Source organism: Amblyomma mixtum, chromosome 6, assembly GCF_055824585.1.
Source record: "Amblyomma mixtum isolate Tamu chromosome 6, ASM5582458v1, whole genome shotgun sequence".
Taxonomy (NCBI): domain Eukaryota; kingdom Metazoa; phylum Arthropoda; class Arachnida; order Ixodida; family Ixodidae; genus Amblyomma; species Amblyomma mixtum.
The window spans coordinates 1,791,787-1,806,094 of record NC_143017.1 but is presented as its reverse complement, the minus strand read 5'-3'; the positions used below and the strand labels follow the sequence as shown (position 1 = coordinate 1,806,094).

The 14,308-nt window shown below is 47.2% G+C and overlaps 1 long non-coding RNA gene across 2 annotated transcripts in view; it reads right to left on the bottom strand.

The window, feature by feature from the left end:
- The window catches only part of LOC149338079 (uncharacterized), a 1,049,963-nt gene that overhangs the window by 553,998 nt on the left and 481,657 nt on the right, over positions 1–14,308 (bottom strand). Inside the window, exons 1-2 of one of the 2 annotated variants that reach the window (XR_016283702.1) lie at positions 4,034–4,104; positions 3,872–3,931 (exon numbers count right to left, since the gene is read on the bottom strand). This is a non-coding gene — a long non-coding RNA (uncharacterized LOC149338079). Of the gene's footprint in view, positions 1–3,871; positions 3,932–4,033; positions 4,105–14,308 lie in introns of those variants that run through there. The other variant, XR_016283701.1, reaches the window with a different exon arrangement.

Genomic DNA, 14,308 nt, shown 5'->3' with positions numbered 1-14,308 from the left:
CTTTTTAATTATTGCCTACAGGAAGAAAGTGTCAATGCAGGAGCTGTAGATCCCTTAGAAAAATAATCGTTTGCTCTGTTTGCAGCTAAGTACCACTGATACAACTTCTTTTATCTGACTTAAAAGAAAGCCTGCGAAATACAAAAAGAACCACGTGATAGGGAAGCAGTTACAGCGCTCCCAGATGAGCGATCAAGCAACTACATCCACTTATGTTTGCAACGCTGTCCCGAACAGCGTTCGGCGTTTTGAGGTGGTGGCGAGATATGCGCCAGGAACTGCTTATGCGTCATGGAAAGTGAGCGGGTGCTGCTTTTCAAGGAAGTGAAGCGCGGCTCGCATGGAGCGCTTTTTCACGCGAAACCTCGCCTTGAGTGATAGGAATGTGGCCGTGTCACCGAACTTGCACCGTCACGCGCTGAAGAAACGGTCGCCATGGCGCCGATACGAGAGTTGCTGGTGTATATCTCGCTACCATCGCAAAACGCCGAATCCCGTGCGGGACAACGTTGCAAAGATAAGCGAATGTCTTTGCTTGGCCGGTCATCTGGGAGCGCTGAAACTGCTTCCCTATCACGTGGTTCTTTTTGTATTTCGCGGGCTTTCTTTTAAGTCAAATAAAAGAAGCTGTATCAGTGGTACTTGGCTGCAAACACGGCAAACGGTTATTTTTCTAAGGGATCTACAACTCCTGCATTGACACTTTCTTCCTGAAGGCAATAATTAAAAAGTTAGCTAATTAGTCTCTGCTAATAATCATGTTTGCATAATAAAAAAATACTGCAGACTAGGACACGCGACTGGCAACAACACTCAGTTGGTCTCACTCGGCTAGGGATCATCCTCTTTTTTACAAGCTTGGTTACTTTTAGCTGGGACACCCTGTATATGTGCTTCCTGTATACTAACTGCTAGGTTGCACAGCTGCTCATGCAATATCATGGTAATTTGTGATTCGAGCGATTCATGATTGATCAGTGACAGGCGATTTCGAGAGGAGTTAGAAGAGGAATAACAAGAGGAAGACGAAGAATACAAAGAGGAAGATTAGCGGTCCACACGCAGAAAATCTAACACCACGGGTATAGGAAAAAATCAGCTGTGGTTTAGCTTCGGTTAAACCTGGTGAGAAGCAGTAGTTTCACGTAGCTACGTGTGGCAAAGTCCAAAGAAACAACAATCTTTAAACAAGCCGAGAAACAAGAAACAAACAAAGCTTTGCAAAGCGCAGCCACATGAAGCTACCGCTTCTCGCCATGTTTAATCAGAGCTAAACCACATCTAATTTTTTCTCGACCTATCCTTGTTTCTTTGTAATTGTGCTGCTAGTGTTAGTGTGGCTGGCGCGATTGATTTTGTCCTTCCGCACCTCATCACATCTTTTTGTGACTTCTGGATGCACACAGCAGTGGCAACAAAGAGGACGAGGGCTAGCCTCCGCTGGAACCAACCATTATGTTGGCTGTAGCGGCATTAGACATTCTCAGAAAGTATGTTTGCAACGATCGCAACAGCCACATAGCCCCGTAAATTCTGGAGAAATGAGTAGTCCTCACCGGACGTAAGAAAATGCAGCAGAGAATGCTGCATGATTTTTTCAAGTGCCAGCACTGCAATAAATGTGTTTAGTTCTTCATTACTGTCATTTTTCAATTTATCCTACTTCCTGCCTCAAATGTTTCCTCGCTCTTGCATTTTATTTTTGTAGCAAGAGCTATTGGTCGCCAAGTAGCATTTTCACTGCAGCGGTGGTCACGCCGTGGTAACACCGCTTCTTGCGCCGTTGCCTAGCAACCGTTGCCAGATGGAGCCGCGCCATCTGGTGCAACGTCAGAGGAGGAGAGCCAGAGATAGCAGCAGGCACAGCAAGAGACCTCCCAAGTCTCCGTACGCATTCACTGGACACCCAGAGATCACGCACAAGGGACCGGGAACAGGACTGCCCACGAGGCTGCTGGCGCGCAGCTAGAGGAAGACCGTCGGCATTGCCGTAACGTGAGCCGACCAACTCGGACCACCCTTATTGTTCTCCCATCCCGCTCATAATACCTGACTCTATCATCACACGCCTTTAACAAGAGTGGAGGGGTTTGTCGTGGGACTTTGTCCCAGAGATTACTCCATCCATTCCTTCTGGCCTTTCTCGCCCGGCCCAAGTTCTCGCTCACAAGGTGCGAGCCGGTGCAGCGTACACCCCGGACATCCCGAGTCGATGGCACCGAACCAGGATCGGCTGCCCCAATTGCCCTGCTGACTCTGTTGATTTGCACCACCTGATCTGGACCTGTCCTGGCACTGCGAGCCTCTGCGCCTGCTACACCTCTGCCTACCACATCCAGACATACGAAGATTGGACGGCCCCCAGTACCGACGCCAAGCGCAAGCTCAGTGCCCTGCTAGACTTCATGTCAGAGACTGACACCCTCACCTTCACCTAACCAACCCACTTCCCCCTTAGGCCTCAGGTCATCCTTGTGATTAAAGATTTATGAACGAATGAGCAGCAGGCACACGTAGCGGCCTGTATAAGAGGGTGGTTCGTTGAAGCTGTTGTGGCCAGAGATGGAGAGCGAGTCGGAGAGGCTGAAACAAACCAGGCTTAGCTGTTGGAACGAAACAAGGCAAAGGCGACGAGACCGAGGAAGAACATGGAAAACGTCTCAATAAGCGACGCCGTAAAGATGCAGCTGAACGAGTTCGCCTAGCCTCTGAAGGTCCATTACCTCTCGCTTCGTATGTCTGGCATAGCTGAGCTAAGCCACAGCCAATTTTTTTTAGTCCCGTGAGGAGTACATCAGCAGGGTTATGCTGTATTAAAACTTCTAGAAACATTAATATGACAAACACATCTCAGTGAAGAGTTGATCGGCTGCTACACTAACACTTATGGCTAAAAAGATAACTTGTGAAATAATGAGGGCTAAGTGACAAGTGACAACCGTGGCCGCAGTGGCTCAGTGGTTATGACGCTTGGCTGCTGACCCAAATGACGTGAGTTCGACCCCGCCGTGGCGGTTGAATTTAAAATGGAGGCGAAATTCTAGGGACCCGTTTACTGTGCGATGTCAGTGCACGTTAAAGAACCCCAGGTGGTCGAAATTTCCGGAGCCCTCCACTACGGCGTCCCTCATAGCCCGAGTCGCTTTGGGACGTTGAACCCCCATAAACGAGCCTTAAAGACACAGCAGAACACTGCGGAGCGAGAGCAGTTCAGAAAAATCGCATATCCTGCCAAAAATGAAAGGGGCAGTACAGCAAGCCTCATAGGCAATGCAAAAAGAAAAAAAAAGACGTCAGGTTCAATTAACTGCGCATCTGCTGAAGGACAGCAGGAACACTGTGCCAGAAAACTTTTCAACCTGTACACGGTACAACGCCTAACAACTTTAAATGTACCATACGACCAGAATAATGCTAATATATTTTGTTAATTCACAAGAAAGGGGATGTCAATCATTTAAAAAGCTTTTAATTATTAGATAACTATGGGAAAGAAACATGAAGCTTAATGAAAAGGCTTGAAATGCAACTGAAGGCAGGACGGCAAGCTATCGAAAGGTATAGATGTAATCACACAGTAGAGTAGGAGAGCGACACAAAGTGGAGATAAAAAGTACAGAAAGAAATGGGGCCTGGGAAGGGTATGTGACCAATTTGAAGAAAAGGTAAATGCAGTCAAAGTTAGGGGCACAGCAGGAATGGTGGAAGGATGAGACTAGAAGCTTCAGGGGATAAGGCGCCCTCAAGTGGCACAGGACAAGGTTAACAGGTGCTCATTGCACAAATCCTTTGTCTTGCAGTGAACATTTTCTTAGGCCGATTTGATTATGAAAAATATAAAATGGCATGCATCACAAGAAGGTTCGCTCACCAAACTCGTCTGGCCCACTGCCACTCGCCCCATCGATGGATGTCATTGCTGGGGCCAGTTCTCTGAATTAGGAATAGTTAGAGTTCATGTCCTTACACCAAAATGCACATCAAAGGTATATTCACATAACGGATGAGGTCGCAAAAAGATCTATAGCATCACCTCAAGTAAAGGCAGTGTCCGCATGCTGAAAGAATTCACGCATGAGATGAAAACAGCAGATCTTGTCCTAATAGAAAAAAACGCCCTCCTCTTTCCCTCTGCAGACACCCATTGGTTGGCGTCAATTCGTGACGTCAAGCCACATAATGCACAGTTCACCCTCAAGATTTGCAATTCAGTCCACCGTGTGAATTCACCTTAAGGTGACTTCCAAGAGCACTTGTTTTAAGCTCTAAGATCTACATGCATGGTGACACCTACAACATGCAATTTGATGAAGTAGCTTATAGCTAAGACAAAAGGGATGAGGCTATGCGGCTGAGCATTCCTAGCAATAAAGTGCACGCTGCACGCTGGAAGTATGTGCTTACCTAAATGGCTTGTGCCACTGCAGCTTGCTACAGCCCTAATGGGGCTTCCTGGTGGCCCTGAAACGGAGATTTGCAGTACTCTTAGTGCAAAGCATTCAGGAAACAGACCCGTAATGGAAATTGACTCCTTTTACTGTGAAAACTATTGCAGCTTTGTCATGCTGAGTTTCAGCAATGAACATGTCCGACTGCAAGCTGCTCACCTGGTTCTTGTGGGCTGCCAGTCGCAACAGCGGCCGTCCCAGCCAAGGTGGGCAGCACTGCTGGGGCCCGTGCTGTAAAATTGGCACATTTAAAATGTATTGTGACTACACAAAGCATATCAATGCAACAGCCCTAGAGAATAAATTATTGCTTTGTGCTATAACATCTATGTGCACTGCGACCCCCACAACACGTGATTTTAGCAAGCTGCTAGACTGAGCCGCAAGGCATAGACCCGTAACGGAAATTGACTCCTTTTACTGTGAAAACTATTGCAGCTTTGCCATGCTGAGTTTCAGCAATGAACATGTCCGACTGCAAGCTGCTCACCTGGTTCTTGTGGGCTGCCAGTCGCAACAGCGGCCGTCCCAGCCAAGGTGGGCAGCACTGCTGGGGCCCGTGCTGTAAAATTGGCACATTTAAAATGTATTGTGACTACACAAAGCATATTAATGCAACAGCCCTAGAGAAAAAATTATTGCTTTGTGCTATAACATCTATGTGAACTGCGACCCCCACAACACGTGATTTTAGCAAGCTGCTAGACTGAGCCGCAAGGCATAGACCCGTAACGGAAATTGACTCCTTTTACTGTGAAAACTATTGCAGCTTTGTCATGCTGAGTTTCAGCAATGAAGATGTCCGACTGCAAGCTGCTCACCTGGTTCTTGTGGGCTGCCAGTCGCAACAGCGGCCGTCCCAGCCAAGGTGGGCAGCACTGCTGGGGCCCGTGCTGTAAAATTGGCACATTTAAAATGTATTGTGACTACACAAAGCATATTAATGCAACAGCCCTAGAGAATAAATTATTGCTTTGTGCTATAACATCTATGTGCACTGCGACACCCACAACACGTGATTTTAGCAAGCTGCTAGACTGAGCCGCAAGGCACGAAGTGATGGAGCAAAACACAGCTGTCAGCATAAAAAATATCAGTGCATATCACAAGCGTCTATGCTCACATGAACAGCTTAAACTGATGCAACTTGTTGCATCCCTGTTTGGAGGACTTAGTAAAGCAGAAAGCTGGGCTAGTTGGTGAAAGTTCATGATTGAAAAAATAGCGCTAAAAACACACGAGGACTGAAAGAACGATGAATACAAGCGCTGGAGGACTTGCTGGATGCCCCACAATGTGCATATATCTGAATACCCTTATGCAAAGCATTTAACTAAAACAGACGCAATATGCAAATTGCCTTATCTGGACTGTGAAGTCTGCTCATTAAAGGCGCTTTGAAACACCTTCCAAGAAAAGCACATCAAGTCGTCCAATCACTGGACTATTTTGTCACAAACACCTGAGCCAAATAACACACTTCTACATGCAGCAGAGAATCCACAATCATGCACGAAAGTGGGAGAGCCCTTTCCGGAAATTTTTTTATGCTCACACCCTCCTACATTGCACGCTCCTGCATATGCCGGTTCAGTGATGGCTAGCTACTAGTTTTATATTCTTCTAGATGTTAGGCAGGTACCATGGACACGGCCAGTAAGCCACGGCATTTTGGCGCATCAGGCAGCTCAGAATCCCAGTGCACATCTGAAGTGGGGCCAGTGAAATAGCACTGACCTTTCAGCATGCAGATAGTGAGAAAAGGACACAAAGAGGCACGAAACGCTGAGATCCAAATTTTAAATAGAGATAACTCAGGCTCTGCGAAAAGCATCGCTAAAATTCTTGCTGGAAGATATTCTTGAAGTGGCAGCCTTTAACATCCCAGGCATACTGCAACTTTATTAGAGCCCCCTTAAACTTTCAAAACATCAGTTCAAGGAAACCAAGATAAGGAGCCTGACCACTCGTTAAAGCATGCCTAACCAGAAACTTCAAAGGACTGTGAAGAAAACGTGCGCAACCGAGATCTGGCCAATATGACAGCCGTGGCACTGAAAGTGACCAAAGCAACTCTTTCCAAGCATAAATGAGAGGAAAGCAATTATTTTATTGACTATCTCTCAGACCTGCACATCCAGCAGCCATGTGCACATCTAGCAGCCATGTGCAAAAGCTTAAAAGCATGGTCACTGATTTAAGCACTATTTCTAACATCGTAGTATGCACCACAAGCAAATGTGCTCACCAAGATGGTCCAGGCGGCTGATGCTGCTTGCAGCCCTTGAGGATCCACTTGCCGAGGGCTCTACAACATGCATTACCAACATGACGAATGCTTTAGCCCACCAAACAAGGAGTCGCAATTCACAATTGCCTTTACTGCATTATGGAGTTTTTCCATTCTATTTTCCATATATTTTCACTGCATTTAGCCCAATCCAGTGAGCCACTCTGGCTCCTAGTAGATCGCATTGCTAGGAGCAACGCTGTGAGAGAGGTAGAATTAATTAAGATACACTTTTGGACTTCATACAGCACGTTAAGGATCCCTAAAAAGCAAACTGTCTCAGGTGCTACAGCAAATGCAATTTCACACCGCTGCTTGCATAGTCGTTTTATAAGCATAGTCGATGACTTAGGCACTTAAGTGATTTACTAAATTCTAGTCGTTACCCTTTTTACTTATTGTAGGTGCCTGACTGCAATTAGCAATTGCAATTAGGTTTCAACAGCACACGATCATGAATGTTTTCCAAGAAAGCACACTTGCCTTTCTCCTTTGAGTCGGCCCATGGGCTCCTGAGTTGACCCGCACATCGAGTGATGCAGCGTAGATAACTCTGCTTTCTGAAACATCACAAAATAGGCCACATCTGCTGCAACAAGAGCCTAAAATTGATGCTGAACACCCTACCACCATTATCTCCAATCCGTTATCCTACCCCTAATTGCAACATGCCACCACTACTGTGTAGTTCTTGACAGACGCCAAATGGAAACAGTAGTGGGAACTTTGAAGTAAGTTGTTCTTCAGCACACTGAACTGCATTTTTTGCATGCATTTACATACTATGTAAATGCACATTTTGTCCACGTTGCAGAGTGGCTAACGTTGGTAACCAAAAAATATAACCAAATAATGCACTCACCACATGCAAATATTTTTTGGGTCAGACTCCTCTGCAGGTCTGCATTCAGAGCCCGCAGCTCCTTCACCTCTTTCCTCAATTCCTCCACCTCCTGTGTGCATGCACAGGTGTCATGAGGGGCAGCGTCAACGGCAGCTCTTTCAGCCATGCGATGCTTGAGCTCAGTGAGCTCTACCTGCATGGCACGCAGCTGCTCTTTTAGCGCTGCGCAGGTGTTTCCTAAGGTGTCCTGCTGCAGGTCCTGCTGCAGGTCCTGTTGCAGGTCCTGTTGCAGGTCCTGCTGCAGGTCCTGTTGCAGGTCGTGCAGCAGCTCTCGCTCGTGCTTCTGCTGCACTTCCTTGCGCACCTTCTTTGTTGATGGTGGTACCTGTAATTTGAGATTTATCAAAAGGAACTATAATTTCACATTGCAACATGCCACTGCAGTCCATTTACATGTTTTCTAGGTTGGCTCCTTGAAAGTATTAAATCAGAACGACTCATTGTACAGGGCGCCTCATGTAAGCACCCTAAGACTTTCTGCAATTTTTAAAAATAGGTTTTTTGAGTTAGAAGAGCGCTTTTTCTGCAGAGCAATGTGAGCAGTGCAGTTCTTTGAATACAACTAACAAGTACTAAGTAGCAGGCTGGTTAAATAATATTGAATAGTTAGCCTTTTAACTATTACTATTAGGCTCCTCAATACTAAGACGCATGTAGCCCACCACAGGTAATATCCATATCACTTTTTAGAAAATGTGGTTATCCTTGATGCTGTGGCATCACAAATTTTGGCTACTTCAACATGTTACATGCAATAGAGAGCTTGCTTTGCTTCAAAGCTTCTCAAAAGCACATGTATTTTGGTATGATTCAGCCAAAACCTGCAAGGCCACAGCGCTGAGGCAACTGCCTTTTTGAAATTCTAAAAAGTGAAATGGATATTACTTACGGTGGGCTACATGCCTCTCAATAATTAAGGAGCTCAACAGTAATAATTAAAATGTTAACTGTTTAAAATTAGTAAACCAGCCTGGTAGTCAGCACGTCTAAGCTGTATTCTGATGTACTACACTGCTGACAATGTTATGTTGACAAAAGCACTCTTCTCGCTCAAAAAGACCATTTTTAAAAATAGCAGAAAGTCTTAGGTGAAACATCCTGTATACCATAAGCACATGCCATGAACAAGCTACAATCCTACCTCACCATCATTCATGTAACAGATGCAATGAACAACAGTGTCCCCCACAAATTGGTTAACGCGAATGAGGAAGCGCTGCGCAAACTCAGCTGCAGCCTTGCAGGAGCCCAGAGCGACAAATGCCTTCAAGGCTTTACGACAACCCCTTCCCCCCGTTCCACAAAACGAATGTCATTACCTAAGGAAGCCATAAAAAATAACGGAGATATGTGCAAAACTTTTTATCTGATGCAGCCATCAAAAATACATGCCATGAAAGGCAATGCACTGTACTGGAGTAAACGGCATTCGGTTTCCCTTCACCATCCTTTTGTTCATTAGCAATGAACTAACTGGCAGCTGCCGCTTTTCATTGGTAAGCCTCACAAGGAGCAGTGCTCTGGGAGCTATGGTTGCATATGCTACAGGCATGACACAAAGCCCTGTACGGTGCTCTTCTGTTTTTTTGTTTGTCTGTTTGTTTGTTTGAGAACTGTGCACTAAGCACAAGTCTAGACAAGGTGTCGGGACAAGAGGTGACGCATCCACCAAGTGGCTTGTTGAGTCCGATCATTTTGTCGAAAAAAATAGGAAAGTCCTGCTTGTGCTCCATTCTTGTGCTGCCCAACAGAACAGGCAAGACCAGCCCCTTTCCAATGGTATAATTCATGCACCCAAGGTGTTGTATGGGCAGCACACTGACAGCGCGTCTCCAGCACTTGAAGACAACAACTGACTCGGTCATCTTTCGTGAAGTACAGCTCAGCTGTGAGCTTGCATGCATCCTGTCCACTTCTGCTTCTGTTGTCTGTTCCCTAGCGCACTAACCACATTCCCAAGCTGGACAACCACCAATTAGCCCAGCTTGCCACTGTACTATGGGATGACTTTATTGGCGTAAAAAACAGCAGCAACATTGAAAAACCATACAAACAAAGGAAGGAAAATAGTATATGACCAACCTCCCATCAGTTGCTGTGAGCACTTTGACTAAAGCAGCTTGTTGGTATAGAATGGGTATTGGCAAAGTGAAGGTGACTGCGCTGGTGAGTTTAGAAAACGCCTTAATCGCAAGTTCTGGTTTGAATAAGCACAAGCGCATAATGGACATTTAATTGCAAAAGCAGTGCTACTGTCATCCCTCCCCAAGGCCAGGAATCTGGTGCCTGTTGAAGTGAAGCCTTCAGCCAATATTTAGAGGTATTAAGGCATAAATGAAACAACTGTGGCAAACATGCTGCAGTCACGGTACCTTGTCCTTTCCTTTTCTTTTTCCACAGTTCGGCAGCACAGGTCTCCTGCGCCTCTTTTCGGTGAAGTTCTTCATTTCTTCATCCGTTTCTGAAAGAGAAAAACGTGCTTGAGATAGCAAAACACTGCAGCATTCCTACTCTCTCTTAAGACGATCATGACACATGTTTCGCTGATTGAAGCAGTGATCCATCACCGCCATAAATGCAACATCTAAAGTCACTTGCCAAGGTCGCAGAATTGTACTACAATAAAGTACAGGTTCGTCCACTTTTAGGTTAAACATTTGAGCACGTGCACTTGGAACTGTACTGACTGCGCTCTTAATGTGTTTTCAATGAATTGCACACATGCGCCGAAAAGAACTAATATACTGAAAACACATTTACTGCGGCTGGTAAGCAAGCAAGGAAGATTCGACAAGTCATGTTACCGCATTTTTCTGGCTTATTAAGCATACGTGAGAGATTTCTCTTGCACTTCATTATAACGACTTTTCGATGACTGCGAAGCTGTAGATTATTGGAAATTTCGAGATTATTAGAAATTTGAAAAGATGCACACCTGCAGCTAAAATGAGCGTCATGCAACTATTGTGTGGCCAGAGTTATTTGCTGAACTCAATGTCCTATAAATTACATGTTAGCCGAACATGCATGCTAATCATGGAATGCATAAATGAAGTGAAAGCAGTAAACAGAAGAATGTATATTCCACAGGTTGTACAGTGCTTGTATTGTTGTGCTCACTTGCTAGAATTGTTTTTCTTTTTTAACATTACACTGCATCCTGATGATCGGGCACCGCAGTCGAGCAATAACTATGAGCCATCGCGGCGGGGCCGTGATCAAGGATTCTTCACGATATAGAGCTACTGGAGGTAATTTAATTTGCACACAAGAAACCCAGAAGTGTAACAAAACAAAATTATAATGCGTCACTTACCGGTCAAATGAAGAATCTTTGCAGCGTAATAGCCGCCCTCGGTCGTATCATTGCCTTGCCAGTAGGCTTGGTATGTAGCGGCCCCATCAAAATCCGCTACATTTTGCGGACTGAAATTTTCGACGTCAGTGTGCTGCAGTATTGCAAGCGTAGAGTCGCATACATACTCCACTAGCACGAACATGTCTGCGTCAGGCCGCGTCAAAAGTGTGGCAAATGAAACGATCGAGCGCCTGGGAACAACCGAAGAGAAGCGAGCGTAGCACAGGAAGGAGATCAAGGCAGAACGGCGCGTGGTGCGGGGACCGCAGCATCCATGGAAAGAGAACTAGGAGAGAGTGCGCTCAGCCTCTGCAAGCCATCCTCCTCAGCCGCTGCCGAGGGCGCACTGACTCTTGGGAAATGGGACCTCCACAATCACCAGACTGCCAACCGGCGGTGCTTTTTAGTGAACGTCCGTGCTCCGATGTAGCGCAGAAGCGCAGCGCCTGTGTTGCAGCTTTGGCGGAATGCGTACCGAGCTCGAGGTTGTCTGAAGGCTTCGCGTCTCAACACTTCTGTTGATTGCACTCTTGAGTTTTTGGGTGCACTGTAGAAAACTGCAGGTAAACTTTTCATCAAAGGGTGCGGCCGCGACCTCGTCACTGTTCAACTGTGGTTCATAAAGAGAATGGAGAGGAATTCCTTTCGTCGTTATATACTCATACGGAACGTTTATTTCAGCGCATGCTATAAGCGGAGAACTCGAGAGTAGGCGAAGAAACGAGCCTCTAAAAAGGGGCGCAGCGGCTTCCAGAGCGCTCACGGCGGACGGACGTGTTTAACGAGCGCTCCGGCGCGCTGCGCAAGATTCTATTTCTCAGGCGGACTTCGGCCCGCACATAGGCCCGGCACAAGTCGTGCCGAATACGCTCGCGCACATACGCGGTTCCGACGTGAAATGCAGCAGTGAAGTATTTCTCTCTCTCTCGCTGTCGAGAGAGAGTGCCCGCGGCTTTACGTCTGCCCCTGCGCGGTTCTCCCGGCTACTGCGCGCAATCACTTACAAAAAGAAGTAAACACAAAAAAGTACAAAAAAGTAAACACATAGCCGCGCGCTCGTAGCGTCCTGTCTCGGACTAATCGCGCGCGCGGCGCACTGCACTAGCGGCCGGGGTGCCCACGGAGCGTTCGTGTCACGCGTGCACTACCTGGTGGAGAGCGAGCGGGAAGTCAAGCCCGCCTGCTCGATGAACAGACAGAGGTTCACCATTGTTCTGTCACAGGTGAGCGCACTGCCGCGCGGCCACAGGAGCGCTTCGAGACTGTCCGGGATGATTCCCAGAGCCCTGCAGGCCGCGAGAATCTCGCGACGCGGCACTGCAGACGCGGCACAGCGAAGGAGTATGTGCTCCAGTGTCTCCACTGCGCCGCAGTCAGCGCACGCGTCGCTCGGGTACGGTGGACGCTGCGGCGAGCGAGCAGTCTGCGCTCACCACGGAGCCGTCAGTGAACACAAGCAGATGGTCGCGCAGTTGCTCGTACAGCGAGAGAGCGAAACCGAAACCGAAATCCGGCTAAAAGCTACCACTGCCTTGTCACATGAGGGCAGCAGCCGCCACAAGTTACAGTCGCTAGCGTGACTTCAAAGCAGCTACAACATTGTTATTGTATTGATTTTTTACAATTTAGATGCCAGCCAGCATGAATTAAGATGGTGGTTTGTTTTGATTATATGACGAGGTTAGTAAGGCATGCGGCGGTGTGTGCCTTTTACCCATGCTTTTACCTCGCGAGGACAACTACACCGCGCCAGTTGTCACATACCAGTAAAACTCTTGTGCGGGCTAGTTGGTTCATATTGACGGTATAAAATACGGCGCAGGTCCTGTCGTTTTTGTGTCTCATTCGTCCTCGACTGTCGCGCCGTATTTTATATCGTCACATACCAACGTCGCTAGCATCGTTAGCGTGACTATAAAGACAAAATGCTCCTATCCCTTTTGACGATTTGCATATGAGATAGGTTAGAACTCTGCTGGTGATACATTTGCAATTCACCTGTTACTCACTGTTCCGGAGATTGCAAGGATACTCAAACCAAAACCGTCCTGGTAACATTGGCCAGGCTGGCATGCATGCCGAAGCCAGCGAAGCGACGAACAGCGCGGTCGTTTCCTCATTTTTACTTCAGTTATCTCTAGATGTGGACCGCAGCCCCTGTTCCTCATCACCGCCGCTCTTGTCTGCCTCTCTCAGAGCTCATACCTATTTGTGCAAATGTGGTTCAAGGTTTCTAAGACATGAATACCAGCATTTTCCTACTCTGCTACAGATGGTAGCTGAAGGCGGCCGCGCCTGCAGGAATTGTACATATATTGGAGAGTGTGATCGTGATAAGAGAGGCCGCCCGCCAGCACACGGCAATGCAATTGACCGTACTCGCCAAAAAAGCTCTTCAACTCAAATGAACACGTATATGCATGAAGCCAACTGCGAAGTGCCATATGCAAACAGCTATAGTCAGACGCAATGTGCTGTCTATTCCTTGCAGACGGCTTCAGTGGATCCCATATGCCATATGCTAGGTCATTATCGGGAAACAAACGCGCTGATGCAGCTATGATCGAGCTATATCAATTGCTCACAGCTTTCAGTAGAGTTCAAGAGAACTGACGTACAGCTGGAAGCAATATCAAAGGGAACACGAGAGCGCGGCCCCCGCGCTTCGCAAAGCGCTGCCACGGACAGACGGCGAAAATCCGTGGTAAAGGCGTATGCAAATATAAGCATGGCCGGCTGCTCTTTCCGAGCACTCCCCTGGTGCTGACCATTCTCGTCATCTGTCGGTGGCAGCGAAGTGCGGAGGCCACGTGTTCCCTTCCATATTGCTTACTGTACCCTTCTAATTTTAAGTGCTGGTCGCGCATTTGCACTGGAACGACGTGAGCCATACATAAACAGGACTTGATGCGATTTCACATAGTTCAGGCGTGTAGTCTGTTCACATATATGCCTCTTATATGCCAGGGAAATCGAGTGGCCATAGCACAGCACATATCTTTCAATCGTCTTTTCATCGTCTCCGTGCTCAGGAGCAAGCGCGTCCTACCCATATATGCGCCGCGGAGGAGATACCGAGGGTCACACGAATTAACTACTCGCCTCCTAGCCGCTGCGCTAACCGAGGAGTTTTTCAACAGTGAGCCCGAAGAAAGGATCTTTCAGCAACACAAGAGACCACGATCGTCGCTCTGCTCTGGACAAGCTCCAGGAATTTGTGGCACATAAGGCTCGATGCAACATATACGCTTTACGGCAGTTGGCGGTGACCAGATTAGCGTTCGCCTAGAGTCCGCCTGAAACGGTGG